The sequence below is a fragment of the Sus scrofa genome, chromosome 10 (assembly GCF_054392235.1).
Source record: "Sus scrofa isolate SSC_HxYL_T2T_F1_AM1 chromosome 10, Sscrofa_HxYL_maternal_Yorkshire_Landrace_v2.0, whole genome shotgun sequence".
NCBI classification, from domain to species: Eukaryota; Metazoa; Chordata; class Mammalia; order Artiodactyla; family Suidae; genus Sus; species Sus scrofa.
The window spans coordinates 19,345,360-19,362,979 of record NC_139392.1 but is presented as its reverse complement, the minus strand read 5'-3'; the positions used below and the strand labels follow the sequence as shown (position 1 = coordinate 19,362,979).

The 17,620-nt window shown below is 38.9% G+C and overlaps 1 protein-coding gene across 14 annotated transcripts in view; it reads left to right on the top strand.

Annotated features, from left to right (window-relative positions):
• The window catches only part of AKT3 (AKT serine/threonine kinase 3), a 301,843-nt gene that overhangs the window by 38,196 nt on the left and 246,027 nt on the right, over nucleotides 1-17,620 (top strand). For 4 of the 14 annotated variants that reach the window (XR_014817071.1, XM_084978748.1, XM_084978746.1 and 1 more), the window contains exon 1: nucleotides 5,215-5,338. The exons of 9 other annotated variants lie outside the window; for them this stretch is intronic. The gene's annotated coding sequence lies outside the window, so the exon portion shown is untranslated. Of the gene's footprint in view, nucleotides 1-5,214; nucleotides 5,379-17,620 lie in introns of those variants that run through there. One more of the 14 variants, XM_084978743.1, reaches the window with a different exon arrangement.

Genomic DNA, 17,620 nt, shown 5'->3' with positions numbered 1-17,620 from the left:
TAGAGAAAACTCAAGTAGAAATCCACGAGGGTAAAGAGAGTGGGATGAGAGACGCCTGCAGACGGAAGATGTCAACTACGGGAAGCTGAGAACCTGCCCCGTGAGTAGTAACTGATTGGCAGGAAACACAGTCCGACGGTAAGGCAGCTGTGCAGTCAGAAATTGGTCTTCCTCTACGTATGATGTGCTTTGCTCTAGTTGCGCTGTAGTTCTTATTTTTTGAGTACTACTCTCCTGTGAAGCTGTTAATGGATTATTCACCAAGGGAAAAATTAGAATTATAACAATGTAGTTTTTGTCTTCTCATGCTTAAGTGGTCGTGTATTGCATGCCCCCTTCTCCCTATTGTTTGTGGACCAGCATTTCATAGGAATGGATAGCTCATGCTTTTCTGGGTGGCAGTGACAGTGAGGCTGAAAAGGTTGCTGACAAGAAAATACAGTTTTCACCCGAAGAATGTGTTCTAAAATTTGCTTGTAAAGTAGTTGTTTAAAACTTCTTTATAAAATAAAGTAGTAAATGGTTATTAGATTCCCAGACCAAACTTTAAAAGACTTTTCATTAGCAATTAAATAGGCATTGGTGAGTGCTCTGGGAGACTCAGCTGCTTTGTGTAGTATTTTCCTATGAAAAAATACTTTTTTTTTTTTTTTTTTTGCAGTAAAGTGACTCCGTGGATTTAGAGTCAGGCAGACTTGAATGCAAACCTTGTCTCTGCCATTTTTATGCTGTGTAACCTTGAGTAAGTTTAGTGTTTTTGAATCTAAATAAAATCTAAATCAGTAAGATAAGATTAATAATATCCACCTCAGGGTAGTTGCGATGATGAAGTGAAATTAAAAGAGATAAAGCACTCAACCTAACTCTTGAACCCTGTAGGGTCCGTAACTGTTAGTCGTTTCCTTCACTTTTAAACTTTTCTGGATCTGTGGCAAAAGAGGAAACTTTCTTTTTCTGGGACCTAAGGGAAGTACGTGTCAGTCGAAGGTGAGTAGCATTATTGAAATGGAATTCCGGTGTTTTTAAATTTTGCCTTATTTGCAGCAAATGTGCTCCTCTGTCATTTGATAAACTTGAGGCTGATGCTGTAGAAAGAGCATGGGCTTGGGACTTAGGAGGTCCAGGCTCTAGTCAGCCTCCTGGTCTTCTACTGACTAGATGAATGATGGTGTATACGTCACTTCCCCACTTTGGGTCTCATTTCTGATTTGAAAAGGGACAGTATTTTAACATAAGATGATATCTAGAAGTTTGTTACTGCTTTGCGATCTGTGAGAATAGTTATCTTTTTGTGACCTGGGATTTATGGGGTGTTAAGGCTTGGGATGCATGTTATAAATTCAATTCCATGTGTTTAGAGGACTTCAGATGATAAGAAATTAACCTGACTAATAGCTGATGTTTGGCTTTTTCATTGGAAAATAGTTGTAGCTATGAAACCTATTTTTGACAGGAAATACACCAGGGGTAGCCCTTGCTTTTCTTCCTAGAGATAGGGATCTCTTAGTGCTGTTTACATGAAGCTGTCACTGTTACTTGCAGAGTCATACGGATTTTACCACTGCTCATAAAACTCCTTTAATGCTAACACTTGTGAACATTCTTATTCCTAGGATGATTGGGGGTATATATGTGTGTTTTAAATCACGTTTAATGTTTTTTAAGCTAACATCTTAGCCTGGTTGTCACTACCAAGGGGACCCTTCTCCGACTCCCAAGCTCTATCATGTTATTTGTTTACGTGGTGTTTTTTTTTCTTCATGGTCTGGATTATATATATATCTGAATATCTTTTTCACCCAGCAGGATTGAAAACTCTTAGTGGACAATGACCACATTTCTTTTGTTTTCATCTATAATGACATTATTGACATTCAGGGCATATTTTTTGAATAAATGGATAAATTTATAGTTTCCCAACAAGTGTTAAATGTGTAGAAATAGAATGGTAAATAAAAGCTCCAAATACTTACTAGGAATTAATGACGGTAGCCTTTGCTGTTGCCAAACAGTGAATCTAAAAGGAAAGGAAAAAATAATCACAGTGGTTGTATAAATGACTTTTATTATTGTTTGTGTAAGAATAGTGAACATTCCCTAGTACAGGAAGCCACTTTTAAAAAACTGCTGGCAGAACTAAGAAGTCAGACTGTCCTTGACCCTTAGAGCCAATGTTTTAGAGCCTGAATTTCCTTAAGTCTTCAGGTTGGAATAAACATTTTGACACAATGAAAGATTTATTCTGTAATTTTTGGTTTTCATAAACAAAGAGCTTAACTGAATTTGCTAAAACAAACACTTTCTAATTTGTTCTACTTTGATTTAAAAAAAGTTCATTTCCTTTCAAGCACATAACACTGTAAAGGGAGCTCCACTGTATTCGCAGATAAACATGTTGATTCATTTGGCCCAGAGCTACCGAATGAAGTCTGGAGGGGCACACTTTGTTCCTGCCCCCGCCCAGTGGCAGAATGTTTTTCTTCCTCTTCTCCTTCGTGCGGGAAGGGGACTGGAATAAGTGACTGCTGAGGTTCCCCTGCATTGACGAGGCGCTAAGAGAAAAAGATTGCTTCCCTGTCTACTTCTGTTTTTTCTTTTTCACTTCTTAGCATAAGCAGAAAGCATGTGCTTTTCATCTAGTGCTCGTACTTGAATGAGTATGGCAATAGCCCTTAGCGTTATATAGGACTTCCCAATTTTTACAGAGCCGTTTTACTTTATACTCTATTTTGAATATTTTATTGTTGAGTCAGCGGTGTCTTTAGGTATGTTGAGGATGGACTTCATTTTGGAAGCAAAGCAAAGCAGTGCTGTGTATAGCCAGTGGTATTGGGGTAATAGATACATAAATAAGTTATGGTAGGTATTTTTTGCATCATATTAAGAACTATTATAAGACATTTAGGATGATCCTTCATATTTTGGAACAGATTTTAGAAAAGGACCACAACATGTGGCTTTTGCTATTACATAAACCCTGTAAGTAGCTGTTTGTCTCAGCCCACATTGTCTCCTGTGCTTGATACCTAGTCAGGTGTGGTGAGTATGCAGAGTGATAAGACACTCTCTCTGCCCTCAAGGAGCATACGTATTGTCATCGGTGTACCATTTTCCAAAGTGTACATCATAGTAGTCCGTTCCACAGAAATAGATCGATGCTTTTGAATAAGTTGAGAAAGTACCTGGATTGAAAAAAGAAAAGGTTTTCTTTGTAGGCTTCTCAGGACTATATCGCGGAATTCTAAAATGTACATGTGTACACTTTATAAGATTCTCCAAGAATTCCTTGTGATACAGTGGTTTTTTTTTCTTCCCCCCTCATGGAACTTCCCGGGTGGGATCTGAGGGGCTGAGACGGTGGGAGAGAGAGGGGCAGTAGCGTTTCGGGAAGAAGATTAATGTGTCATGGAACACCCTTTGAGAAACATTGGATTAATATAATATTCTCCCCCAGCCCAGGTCTTCTGCTGTCTCAGAAGTCTTAGCATTTGCTGCAGACCCTCTCCTTAACGCATCTTAATCCTTTGCAGGTTGGATGGAAGGCTTGGCTCTTTTGATTGAGCTAGTTAATTGTAAAGGGGAATTAGTCATTAATATGAAAAGTGGTACCTGGTAATACTTCCCAGCTTTTCTATTTTCTACTGTCTTACGTCTTTTCCAGCACTTGGACTTGAGACTACAGCCATTATTGACCTTTGCCTTTGTCTTATCCAAGCCCAGCCTCAATGCCTTTAACCAGATACTGCCAGATTTCTCCGTAACATTCATCCGTATTTTTCCTGTTGCCGCTGCTGTCACCTACTTTAGATACACGTGAAGCAGATACCAGTAAACAGCTGTCAAATGAGGGAATCTGTACGTGATGTCTTCCAGATTAACCTAATCCTACAGTGCTTTTATTCTGTCTTCCATGCCTAAATGTATATATCCGTTTGAATTATTCTCTTCTGTGTGTGTTAGGTTACATTTTGCTCTCAAATAAATTCCTATGTGAACCCTCAGACTCCCCCTCCCCCCGCCGTTTTTTGCCTTCCTTAATTTCCTTTTCTCTGCAGCCCCTATTTCTTAGCATTTCAGCAGCAGGGATGCTTTGTGTGGTGAGAAGTTGCCGTACTCCTCTCTTAACACTGCCCCCCCAATACGTGGCTCAAAGGGCAGAGCAGCAGACTTGTGGGTGAGTCCCCCAATACGTGGCTCGAAGGGCAGAGCAGCAGACTTGTGGGTGAGTCGCAAGGGCTGAGGGATGCCACCACACTCGAGCATTTCTGTTTCAACAGCTTCTAATCATTTTTGCCATCTCCACCCCCAGTGCTTTTAGTAATTTCAGGGTTCATGATGGACTGGTTTACTGTTATTTGCTTATTGAATACTTAACCTGTTAGATGCAGAGTTTTGTTTGTGAAAACTAAGTTGCTAGTTAAATTTTGCTAATTTAAGCAGTCTGGAGGTCTCCCTGAACTGACTGATGGAGAGGCCAGGCTCTCAGGATTGGCGGTACACAGCTCGGAAAGTGCCTCCCTTCCCAGCATAGCTGTAAAGAGCACACTCAGTAACAGTATTTTGCTTTGTAAAATCGCATTAATATAGTTATTATACCCTTTAATTATAAACTTGTAAATTGAGAAATTATTACTTTTCCTTTCAAGTAAAGGTTATTGTGGGGGAAATAATGGGATGACCAGATTTGTATATTTTAGGATTTTAAATCCAAAGATGGGGAGAAAGAGGAAACAAATTTTCAGAAGAAGCATAATTTTCACCTTCTTTGTGCTGAAAATAGCCCTTTTTGAACAGGGTTAGAGGATGGTCTTCGGTCATACAGTGTGTTCTTGTTAAAACAATTTAGGTCCTTTTGAAGGGGGTAGGGTAGGCACAGGTGGTTGTGGAAGTCCTACTAGGGGATCATAGATAAAGAGGGAAACCTGGGGGATGTCGGGAGAACATTGCAAGTTTAGGAAAACCATCAGAACAAAGCAGGCTTGCTTAATTCGTGGAGGTGCGAGAATTGCCTCTGGTCATTGGTCGGGGGGAGGGATGAGGCCTGCATTTAGATTCAGACCTAGGGCCAGAGTTTGAGGACCGCCCTTCAGCTGATCTGAATACACACCTTACCGGATACTAAGGAGGAGCTACTCCACCTGGAAAGGAAGAGGCGGGCCTTTCCAGTCCCCACGCCCCTTGGAGGATAAAAGTGTGGCCCACCAATCCTCGGGTAGAGAGAGCTTTCTTGCCTCCCTGCTTGCATCTCTCACAAGCGTCTATCCTAGTAAGTCACATCTCGCCGAATTCCTTCTTCGCGGAGGCATAAAGAACTTGAACCTTAGTGGGTCCAGACAGGGTGAGTAACTTGAATTTGAAACTGTGGGTTTGGACTTCCCGTGTGGCTCAGCATAACTACTCGGCGTTGTTTCTCCAGTGGCTGTGGCTCGACCCCTGGCGCAGGAACGTCCATGTGCCGCAGGTGCGGCCACTTGTTTTTTGTTTTTGTTTTTGTTTTTTTCTTAAGGGGTTTAAGTCCCAGTTTGTGTTCTGGCTGGTTCAGTGCTGTCAGTTTCACTTTGATTATAACTCTCCACCAATATCTTGTCTCTTACAGAAGGAAAAAAAAAATTCCAAGCTGCTCTCAGTAATCTTTCAAGCTGATCTGGACAGAGGTGGAGTTAGGGTGAAGCTACTTAAGCTTAAGGTCTCCTGCTTGTGCAGAGTGTTTTCTAGGCTGGACCTCGCTTGGTTAAGGCCACTAGAGTTTTACACGTGCACTTCCTCCCTTTCAGGTTGTGCTGGGGGGACACAGGCAGCCTTGGAATTCTAAGCTGAGATGTGTGGGATACGTCCACATGATTTGCAATGGCTTTTGCATATACTTTAGTCATGGCCTGCTGACTCAGTTTAAGAATGCTTCCCAGCTGGCATCCTCACGTGAAGGGGCAGGGCCAGAGGCTGAACGGTGATATAAACGTATCCTGTGTCACCAGCCAGGACTAGAAGGTGTCACGACTAGAAGTCATGGAAGACAAACCAGGGTTGACTGATTGCAAGTCTGTCGAACATTCTAGTAATCTTAGAACGCCTATGTCAAAGAAAGGAAAGACTTTTCGCAGATTCGTTAATTCGAAATGTTTACATGGCATCACCAGTAGGCAGTTGTGAAGATGAAACTTTGCAAAACTATCAGTTAGAAAAACCAAACTTTCATCCTTTATTCTAGATGAAAGACTGAACTGTTGTCTGATTTCTCTATAGAAAATACTTAAAAATACGTTGTTGTATGATGAGACAATCAAGTACAATGCAGCCAGGATATGTAGGAAAAGTTATAAAATTGTGTCAGGGTTTAATCATTAAAATTTTATGTTGTTGTTTAGAATTTTTTGATGTGCTTGACAGCTTTTACAGTTTTGTAATTTGATGTATTTGTCCTTCTCATTCTGAAGACATACTCAATTTAGTACCTAATTTTGTCCTCATAGTTTTTATTCTCTTCTCTCAATCGTATGAGCTTCAAGCTCCATTAAAACCTGCTTTCTTCTGGATCCCTCTTGTCTGCCACTTTAACTTCTCCTATACTCCCGCATTCACTGCAGTCCAGACATACTCCTCTTTTTGTTCCTCAAATGGATTACGTTTGTTCTTACGTCAGGCCTTATGCACTTGGCTCTTCCATCTTTTCCTTAGCTTTGCAAAGGATTTTTTCCAATAGTCTCAAGACAAGGGGACCTCTTCTAGAGTCTGTGACGACTCAAAATGTCTGTTTCTTCGTCTTTCACCTCTAGTGCCTCACGTGTTCCGTTTTCAAAATATTTACCAACACTGGGCTTTTTGTTTATATTTTTATTGATTGCCTCCACTTTTGAGAGTGTGAGCTCCATGTATGAGAGTTATGTGGTTGACTGGCCTGTTCCCAGAGACTGGAATAGGGAGCACCTGGATCTTGAGGCACTCAAGCATATTTATTGACTGCAGTTTTGTTTTGCTTTTTCCCCCTTTTTAGGGCCACACTCACGACATATGGAGGTTCCAGGGTAGGGGTCAAATCGGATCTACAGCTGCTGGCCTACACCACAGCCACACTGGATCCTCAACCCACTGAGCGAGGCCAGAGATAAACACACATCCCCATGGATCCTAGTCGTGTTCCTTAACCATGAAGCCACGAAAGGAACTCCTGACTGCAAGGTTAATAACAAGCTTGAGCTTGTACATTTTGCTGTATATTTATTTGCTGTGTATTTACAGTTTCTTATTTTGTTATTTTTTTTGCATATCATTGTGTATTCACTGAATGTCATGCTGGATGTTCTTAGCAATTTGTATAAATTCTCTTTTGAACGTTTTTGCTACAAATATTACTTAAGGAGTTCCCGTCGTGGTGCAGTGGTTAACGAATCTGACTAGGAACCATGAGGTTGAGGGTTCGATCCCTGGCCTCGCTCAGTGGGTTAAAGATCCAGCGTTGCCGTGAGCTGTGGTGTAGGTCGCAGACGCGGCTCGGATCCTGCGTTGTTGTGGCTCTGGTGTAGGCTGGCAGCTACAGCTCTGATTCGACCCCTAGCCTGGGAACCTCCATATGCCGCAGGAGCGGCCCAAGAGATGGCAAAAAGACAAAAAAAAAAAAAAATTTCTTAAGTCTGTTGTCTGCCATTCTATTTTGGCTAAAAGCATTCTGTTGTAGAATATGCAAGCAAGCAGAAAAGGAATAGAGAATAATAAAATGAGCACTCAAGTAGCCATCTTGTAGCTTTATCATATCCTTTTCTTATTAATCAAACATACAGATACATTTGAAGTTTATGCATCCTCCCTAATACCGCTCCCTCTCCTCCTACCCCACTTATCCAGAGGTGTACCTCGTCCAGTGGTCGTCACTCTCATGCATTTATTTTTAAAATTTTTCTTCTGTATACATGTGTATTTAGACAATAGGACTAGTATGTTTTCAAGCTTTGTATAAATGATACTGAATTGCATATATCTTCTGCAGACTTTTCTTTTTGTTTTCTAATTGAAGTATACTTGTTCTGCAACATTCTGTTGGTTTCAGGTGTATAGCAGTAGTAGCTCTAGTAGTTTTCTGGTGGTGTCTTTAGGATTTTCCTTATATAGTATATCATGTCATCTGCAAACCGTGGCGGTTTTATCTCTTTCCAATTTGGATTCCTTTTATTTCTTTTTTATTTTGATTGCCGTGGCTAGGAATTCCAGAACTAAGATGTATAAAGGTGGTGAAAGTGGTATCCTTGTCTTGTTCCTGGTGATAGAGGGAATGCTTTCAGCTTTTCATTATTGAGTATGATGCTAGCTGTGGGCTTGTCATATAAGCCCTTATTATGTTGAGGTATGTTCCCTCTATGCCCGTTTTCTGGGGAGTTTTTGTTTGTGTGGTTTTTTTGTTTTAAAGCTTAAATGGATGTTGAATTTTATCAAAAGCTTCTTCATCTATTGAGATAATCATGGTTTTTATTTAACTTGTTAGTGTGGTGTATCACATTGATTTGCTGTCATTGAAAAATCCTGCATCCCACTTGATCATGGCATGTGACCTTTTTAATGAATTGATGGATTTGGTTTGCTTAGTTTTTGTTGAGGACTTTTGCGTCTATGTGCATCAGTGATACTGACCGATAATTTTCTTTTTTTTTTGGTTTTGTTTTGCTTTTTCAGCTACACTTGTGAAATATATAGAAGTTCCTAGGTCAGGGATATAATCCGAGCGGCATCTGAGACCTGTGCCACAGCTGCGGCAATGCTGAATCTTTAACCCACTATGCTGGGGAGACAAGCCAGATCATTAACCCAGTGCGCCACAGCTGGAACTCCTTGTGGTATCTCTGGCTAGTGCTGGTGTCAGGGAGGTGGTGGCTTCACAGAATGATGTGGGAAGTATTCCTCTGCAGCTTTTTGGATTAGCTAGGAAGGATGAATGTTAATAGTAATCTAAATGTTTTGGGTGATTCACCTGCGAAGCTCTCTGGTCCTGGACTTTGTTGGGAGTTTTTAAATCACTTACTCAATTTCATTACTAGCAATAGGTCTGTTCATATTTTCTGTTTCTTCCTGATTCAGTCTTGGGAGATCGTACCTTTCTAAGAATCTATCCATTTTTTTCTAAGTTGTCCATTTCATTGGTATACAGTTGCTTGTAGTAGTCTCTTACGGTCCTTTGAGTTTCTGTGGTGGTGGTTATAACTTCTCCTTTTATTTCTTCCTTTATTCTCTCTTCTTTCTCATTTTACTGATTTGGACCCTCTTTTTTTTCTTGGTAAGACTAGCTAAGTTTATCAGTTTTTTCAGAAAATCAGCTTTTAGTGTTTTTTTTTGTTTGTTTTTTTGTTTTTTTTTTTTTGTCTTTTTGCTATTTCTTGGGCCGCTCCCACGGCGTATGGAGATTCCCAGGCTAGGGGTCGAATTGGAGCTGTAGCCACCGGCCTACACCAGAGCCACAGCAACGCGGGATCCGAGCCGCGTCTGCAACCTACACCACAGCTCACAGCAATGCCGGATCCTTAACCCACTGAGCAAGGGCAGGGACCAAACCCGCAACCTCATGGTTCCTAGTCGGATTCGTTAACCACTGCGCCGTGACGGGAACTCCAGCTTTTAGTTTAATTGACTTATTTACTTTTCTACTTTTTTTTTTTTTTTTTTTTTTTTTTTTTTTTTGGGCCTTTAATTCATTTATTTCTGCTCTGATCTTTATGATTTCTTTCCTTTTTACTAGCTTCTGGTTTTTGTTTGTCCTTTTTCTTGTCCCTTTAGGTGTAAGATCAGGTTGGTATTTGAGATTTTTCTTGTTTCCTGAAGTAAGGTTATACTGTTAAAAAGTTCTCTCTTTTAAACTGCCTTTGCTTTGTTCCATAGGTTTTGGATTGTTGTATTTTTGTCTCTAGGTATTTCTTGGGTTTTTTTTTTTGTTTTGTTTTCTTTGATTTCTTCAGGGATGCATTGGTTGTTTACTAGCATATCATTTAGCTGCCACATGTTTGTGGGTTTTGCAGGGTTTTTTTCATGTAGTTGATTTCTAGTCTCAGCTTTGTGGTTGGGAAAGGTGCTTAATATAATTTCAGTTTTCTTAAATTTACTGAGGCTTGTTTTGTGATCTAGCATGAGATTTATCCTAAAGAATGTTCTGTGTGTACTTGAAAAGAATGTGTGTCTGCTGCTTTTGGACGGAATGTTCTATAAATATCAATTAGGTCCTTTTGGTCTAGTGTCTTAAAGGCCTATGTTTCCTTATTGATTTTTCTGTCTGGCTGATCTGTCCACTGACTATTACTGTATTACTCTCAATTTCTCCTTTTTGTGTCTGTTCATATTTGTCTTATATATTGTGGTGCTCCTCTGTTGGGTGCATATATGTTTATAATTGTTATATCTTCTTGGATTTATCCCTTGATCATTAAGGATTGTCCTTCTTTGTCTCTTGTAACTGTCTTTAAAGTCTGTTGTGTCTGATATATTGGTACTCTGGCTTTCCTGTGATTTCCATTGGTGTGGAATACCTTTCAGTATCCCTTCACTTTTAGTCTGTATGTGTCTGTAGATGGAAAGTGAGTCTCTTGTAAGCAGCATATATATGGGTCTTGTTTTTGTGTCCTTGCAGCCGGTCTGTCTTTGCCTGGAACGTTTAGTCCATATACATTTTAGGTAGTTATATATATGTTATATGTATGAACATATATATGACATGTACATTCTAATTGTTTTGTTAATTTGTTTCTTAATTGTTTATGTAGGCCTTGTGTTTTTCTCCTTTTCTTCTGTGATTTGATGACTATCTTTTTAGTATTGTGTCTGGATTCCTTTTTCTTTTGTGTGTGTATATCTATTATAGATTTTTGGTTTCTGTTTACCATGAGATTTTTGTAGAGCAGCCTGCTATATGATTAGGTTATTGATCTCTTGCAACTGCATTTTCACAGCCTTTCGTTTGTACTCTCCTCCCCTCGTGATTACTGTTTTTGATCTCATTTTTTACGTAGAATTTTTTGTGTGTATCTTGTTGTGGATAAATATGATTTTTTTTACTTTTATCTTTTCTTCTAGCTTTGTGTATGGATTATTTACTCCCTATATTGTCTCTACCAGTGACAGTTTTCATTTCATCATTTTCTTTTTTTTTTTTTTTTTTTTTTTTTCGGCCACACCCACGGCATATGGAGGTTCCAGGCTAGGGGTTTAATCCAAGCTGTTGCCACCGGCCTACACCACAGCCATAGCAACATGGGATCTGAGCTGCATCTGCAACCTATACCACAGTTCATGGCCACACTGGATCCTTAACCCACTGTGCCATGATGGGAATGCCTCATTTCATGATTTTCTTGTTTCTAATTGTGGTCTTTTCTTTTTCGCCTAGAGGAGTTCCTTTCACATTTTTTTAAAAGCTGGTCCTGAATTCTTTTATTGCTTGCTTGTCTAAAAACTTGCTTTCTCTATCAAATCTGAACGAGAGCCTTGCTAGGAAGAGTGTTCTTCGTTGTAGGGTTTTGCCCTTTCATCACTAAATTTCTCCTGATAAATCAGCAGATAACCTTTGCAGCCTTTTCTTTTTTAAGCATTATGTTTTTAAGGTGTTTGTATTCATACGTGGAGTTATGATTTCTTGATATTCATTGCTGTGTGAGGTTGCATGAATAACCTAGTTTTTTTTTTTTTTTTTTAAATTAGTCTGTTGAAGTGCTTTAAGTGATTGTGTTTTTTCCCCTATTACAAACAGTACTGCAACACGTTTGTGTACATTATCCATGTATATGTACACTTTTGAGCCACACGAGAAGTCCTATGTGTATGTGCACTTTTATTGCAAATAGAAAATTGCTAGGACATAGAGCATGGTTAGCCTTCACCTCCACTCTATTTTGTGTATTGTTTTCTAAAGTGGTTATTACCAGTTTACTTCTACCAGCAGTTTGTGAGACCTGTCATCTTGTCAGATACAATTTTTTGTCAATTCTAATGTATGAGAAATGGTATTTGGTGTTTTCAGCTTTCATTTCTTTGGTTAGTGGGTTTATAGTTCTTTTATTTATACTTAATTTCTTAAATTGTATTTTCTGCTCTTTGCGCTGCTTTTTTTGGTATTAGATGTCCTTGTTTTGTACAGATTCTTCAGGTATTAATATTACTTGAATTACAGATATTTTCTTTCAGTTTGTGGCCTGTCCTTTTAGTTGTATGTGTACTAACTTTTTATTGTACCCCAATTTTTTATTTTCAGCATAGATACATTTTTTAGTCTTTTCCTTTATAATTTAGGTTCTGATATCATATTTAAGAACTCCCTTCCCTACATTGAGGTTATAACAGTAATCTCTATTAATTATTGCTGCATTAAAAAATTACCTCCAAAACCTGTTTTCTTAAAAGAATAAATATTATTTCTCTCCATTTCTGGGAGCAGTGTGGCTGGGTCCTCCTAATCTTGGTTTCTTCGGAGGTTGCAGTCACGTTGTCGTGCAGAGCTGCAGTCATCTGAAGGTTTACTTAGGGCTAGAAGACTTGCTTCCAAACAGTCGCATGGTTGGTGAGTTGGTGCAGGCTGTCGGTGGGAGGCCTCAGTTCTTCTTCAGGTGGTCTCATGGTGACTTGAGTGTCATCATAATTTGTAAACTAGCTTCCCCTGTATGAGTGAGCCGGGAGACCACTGCGGAAATTAATGTCTAATGGTCTAGGCTTTGAAGTCAGACTGTCATTCAGCCTTTTCAGTGTGAGAGGGACTCTGCTGGGGTGGAACACCAGGTATGAGGATTACCAAAGGCTCTCTGGGAGGCTGGCTACCAAGAGTGTCTTACTTTTTTATAAAATACCTAGAAGTTCATTCCCATTTAGGTATTCTTTAATCCACCTTGAATATGGTGTGTGTGTGGTGGTTGTTAGGAAGGGGATCTAATCTTACTGTTTCTCCAAAATTATATCTCCATCACATTTGTTGAATAATCCATCATATTCTTTTTAGATGTAGATTTGCTTCTGGGATCTCTGCACTCTCTTTTAACCTATTTTTTAAATTTTTCTGCCATTACCACTTTACAACAGATACTGATCTCTCTAAGGCTTGTCACAAACTTTTTACTCCTCTTCATTGAATTAGCTCTTCCTATCTCCACAGGGCCATTAAGAAATTGTTAAATAAACCCATTTGATTTTTAAAATCAGTTTTCTAGGTTCTGTTGAAACTCTTTGTTGGTATTTTGCTTCTTTTAAGGAATCTGAAAATACAACTTTTCATTAAAAAAGTAATAGGTGCTCATTAATGATCTGTGAAATATGGATGTGAAAAAACTTCTCAAAAATAAAGCATCCATAAGCCCATCCTTGAATGGGGTTACATGTTGGGAACAAAACAAGAATTAACGTTTTTGTTAGCGTATGTTTCCGTAAGTTGTTAAGCAAAGGATAAATACAGAAATGGACAAAGGATATTCCCCCTTGCCCACTGACCTCCCTCTTTGCCACTATCCCCTGTGACTTAGAAATGAAGAAAGTGATGAGGGGCGTGGGAGGGCAGTGCGGGTTTGGGAGGGGGAGACAGTTAAGAGAGCTAGAGTCTGGATCGGGATGCCTGTATTTCCTCAGGCCGGATTGAAAGCAGGAAAGGGTTATCTGGGAAATGCGGATCGGGCAGCTAGCACCCATGAGCACACTCCCTCCCCCCAGCAAACTGAAGCAGACGGGCAGACGGTGTCTCAAAGATTTCCTGTTATTATGGCAAGAACTCGCTCAAAGAGAAATGGACTGACTGGACAACTACCCTTCCTGCCTCCTCGGCTTAGTGGGGTCCTGTTCCTATCAGCCAGCAGTCATTTGTCAGAGGAGCATGTATAGCAACGTCCATATCCTCATTCTGCAATTATTGCCATTTTCCAACCTGTGCATCGTTTTACTTTTTCATTCCCCCTCGTTTCCTCTCTGTCTCAGTGCTCTGTCCCTCCTCCCCCATTGATATATGGTATTTAAAATATTTTTATATAGGAATATGTAAAATATATTAAAAGTTGCTTATGTTCAAATACATTTATTTTCTGAACTATTTGAGAGTAAATTTGAGACTTGATCCCTTTACCTTTATATACTTAAGTTTATGATTCCTAAAACTCTGGCATGATCTTGCAATTATCGTTAGTAAAATCAAGAAATTCCAACTAAGTATTATCCAGATGTTACCTTTATAGCTGTCCCTCTCAAAGAATCTTAAGTCATCCTGTAGGAGTTATGTGCATCATGATGTTTTAGTCATGCAACTGATATATCAGTATTTATGCCTCTTTAGTCTGCCTTGTTTTTTTTTTTTTTTTTTTTTTGGTCTTTTTAAGGCCACACCCAAAGCATATGGAAGTTCCCTGGCTAGGGGTCAAATTGGAGCTGAAGCTGGCAGCTTATGCCACAGCAATGCTGTATCCGAGCCTCGTTGGCAACCTACACCACAGCTTACACTATGACCCACATCCTCGCAGATACTGGTCAGGTTTGTTCAGGCTGAGCCACGCCAGGAACCCCTCTTTAGTCTGCTTTAATCCGGAAGCACATGATGTTGATTTATCCCAATCCTGCTGCTGTTGACTGATCACTGGTTACAGTGGTGTCTACCAAGTTTCTATTGTAGAGTTATTATTTTCTCTCTGTAATTAGTAAGATTGTGTGATGTGATATTTTGTGACTATGTAAATATCTGGTTACTCCTCAAACTTTGGCCTGCCAACCTCATCCAATGACAGTTTTTGTTTGAATCAGCCGTTTTATGATTCATGGTGATTTTCTAATTTAGTTGTTCCTTTTTCATTTTCATTGACTTTTTACTATAAAGATGACATTTTTCTCCTTGGTGAATACTAGACTATTCAATGGATTATAATCTTTTGCTGTCATTAGTTCTGAAATTATCCTAGATTTGGCCCATGGAAGCCCTAACAGGCTAGCTCTATATACTTATGACATGTTCCCATCAAATGTGAAGACTTTTTGACATTGTGACACAATCAGATATTCCAGGCCCATCGTATAGTTTCTCACCTCTAGAAGCAACCATTTCTCCAGGGAGCTGTGGTTGCTTTTCTTGGGACATAGTGTTCTCTTTCATTTATTCTTAATTACCTTTATTCTTCATTACTGTATTTTTTTATGCTCTCTTGATGTACTTTTGCATGACTTACCATACTGCTTTAATTGTTGAGGTTTTACAGTTTAGTTCATTATATTAGATCTCTCTGGTATATATTTGACACTAGAGAGCAATTATCTCTTATTTTTTCTTCAGAACCTCATAACTCATTTTTTTTTTTTTTTATGATTCTTTCATTATCTCATGCTTCTGCTAGATTCTTCTTCCTTGATTGGGATTTTCAAGGGTAGAGTTCCTTAGTATTCTTCCTTCTGGGGAACCAGGCAGTGTCACTGCTCGGTCATTACCATTTGGAAATTTACACTAGTTCCATCCTTCTGGGGACAATTTGATAATATATATATATCAAAATTATAAATGTATATTCCAATTTCAGGAAATGTATCTTTCAGGTATATTTACATATTCTGCAATGATATATGTACATGGCTATTGATACGAATGTTATATGTGATAGCAAGAGATTGGGAGATCATCCACAACAAATCTGAAAAGTTCATTGATCCCTTTCTTCCTTTTTCTATTCATAACTGTGAAAGGCTAAATTTTCTTCATATGTCAGCCAAAACAACATATTGTAATACAGTGGAAAAAACCCCCGAATGTCCATGAATAGTGGACAGGTTAAGAAATGATACAGATGTGCAGTGGAATATTACACAGCTGAAAAGGAATAGGAAGAATAGTATTTATAAGGATAATCATTGCCATTAAAAGAAAAAAAATTGGGGTGCAGGACGTATTATACAGTACTGTTTGTGTAAAGGAGAGGAAACAGATTATATAGTTTTATTTGCTCTATTGGCATAAGGGAACTCTGGAAGGAAAAATGAAAACTAGCACTTGCCCCAGGAGGCAGGGTGTGAAGTGGGCAGATGACAGAGGTGTGGGGAGACTTACTCTAATAACTCTTAACCTGTTTGATTTTTGACATACTACCTGGTTAATTCAATTCTTTAAATGTCTTCCAGTATAACTTAACCCTAATTTTGGTGCAGTATGAGTTCAGGGTTTCTGCTAGTTCTAAACTACTGGTCCACAGCATAAAGGTCTTTGTCAACACAATGTATGAAGCCTTTTGTCTCTATAGCTTTAAACTTTGCCACTTCTGGCTCCAATTTTACATTCTAGCAGTATTGAATTTCTGGTATTTCTTCTCACATATGACCCTGTTTCATACCTGTGTGTGTTTTACCTGCTTCATATTCATCTTTTAGGAATTAGTTTGTGATCTTCTCTGGGAAGCAGATCTGCACCTCTGCAGGCTGGGTTAGGTGATGGTCCTAAAACCCTTAGCAGTAGTTGTCTAATGCTGCTCTTATCACACCACATTTTAATGAGCTCCTTGTATGTTACCTGGACATAGACACAGAGATTTGCTTTGATTTTTCTTTTTTCTTTTTCTTTTCTTTTTTCTTTCTTTCTTTTTTTTTTTTTTTAATAACTCGGCCTGTAGGGTAGGGACCATCTCTCAAATAGCTTGTAGCCTTGAATGGAGTCATACACGTGGGGATGTAACTAATATAAGACAGAGGGTAATTGGTGAAACAGCAGACAAGGCTGTCCTTCTAAAGGAAGTTCTTACAAAGTGGGTCTTGAAAACGGGCCACAATTAGGACAGAGACAGTTGAGCAGGGCCTATTCAGGAGCAGCAGATAATCCAATTCGGTATAGCCTCAGTGTAGAGGTATCAGGACTCAAGGTGCATGCGGAAGGAAAGAAAAAACAACAGACTGAGGGGCTAAGCCTTTATTTAGTCTGAGGAGTTTAAATAGTATATTGTAGGCGCAGTGAATGTTTTTGAACAAGGAATCAATCTGATCTGCATTTTAGTATGCTTACTTTTATACTTGCTGTAGGGTGGTTTGAAAAAGGAAGAGATGAACGACAGGGGCATTTGTTAAGATATTTTATACTGTAAAGTACAGTGTTAAATTACGGGATTGAAAAAGGAACAGCCAGCCACGTTATCAAAATCTATTTTTGTATGTGACTTCTACTAGTAATCCCTGATAAATTCCCTCCAAATGGAATTAATTATACCCTGTTCTGACTGAATTGCACTTAGTTGACTTTTTTTTCTTTTAAACAATTTTTGTTAGTATCGTAGATTTACAGTGTTGTGCCGTATGACTTTTTTCATGCTCTACCTCTTCTCAAAGTGGTTGTCTTACTCACCCTTGGAATTAATTGTTTCTTCTGGAAACCCTTGTTACTTAATTTGACCTACTCATATAACACATCACTTTTTTTTTTCGATATTTTTTTCTATTTATTTCAGTAAACATTTCTTGGGTACCACACCCTGAGGGAGTCATACTTTGGAAGTCCATGTTTGCCTATAATACATGATGAGATGTATGAAATTTTTAAGGGCAACTTTATTTTGATCTCTTGGACTCACATTAGGAACTCAGTATAGGAGAGTTATAAATGGAACAGTATTAGTTAAAAGCCTGTTTAAATCCTTGTTCTACTCCTGTAGCCTGGCTCATCTGTAGA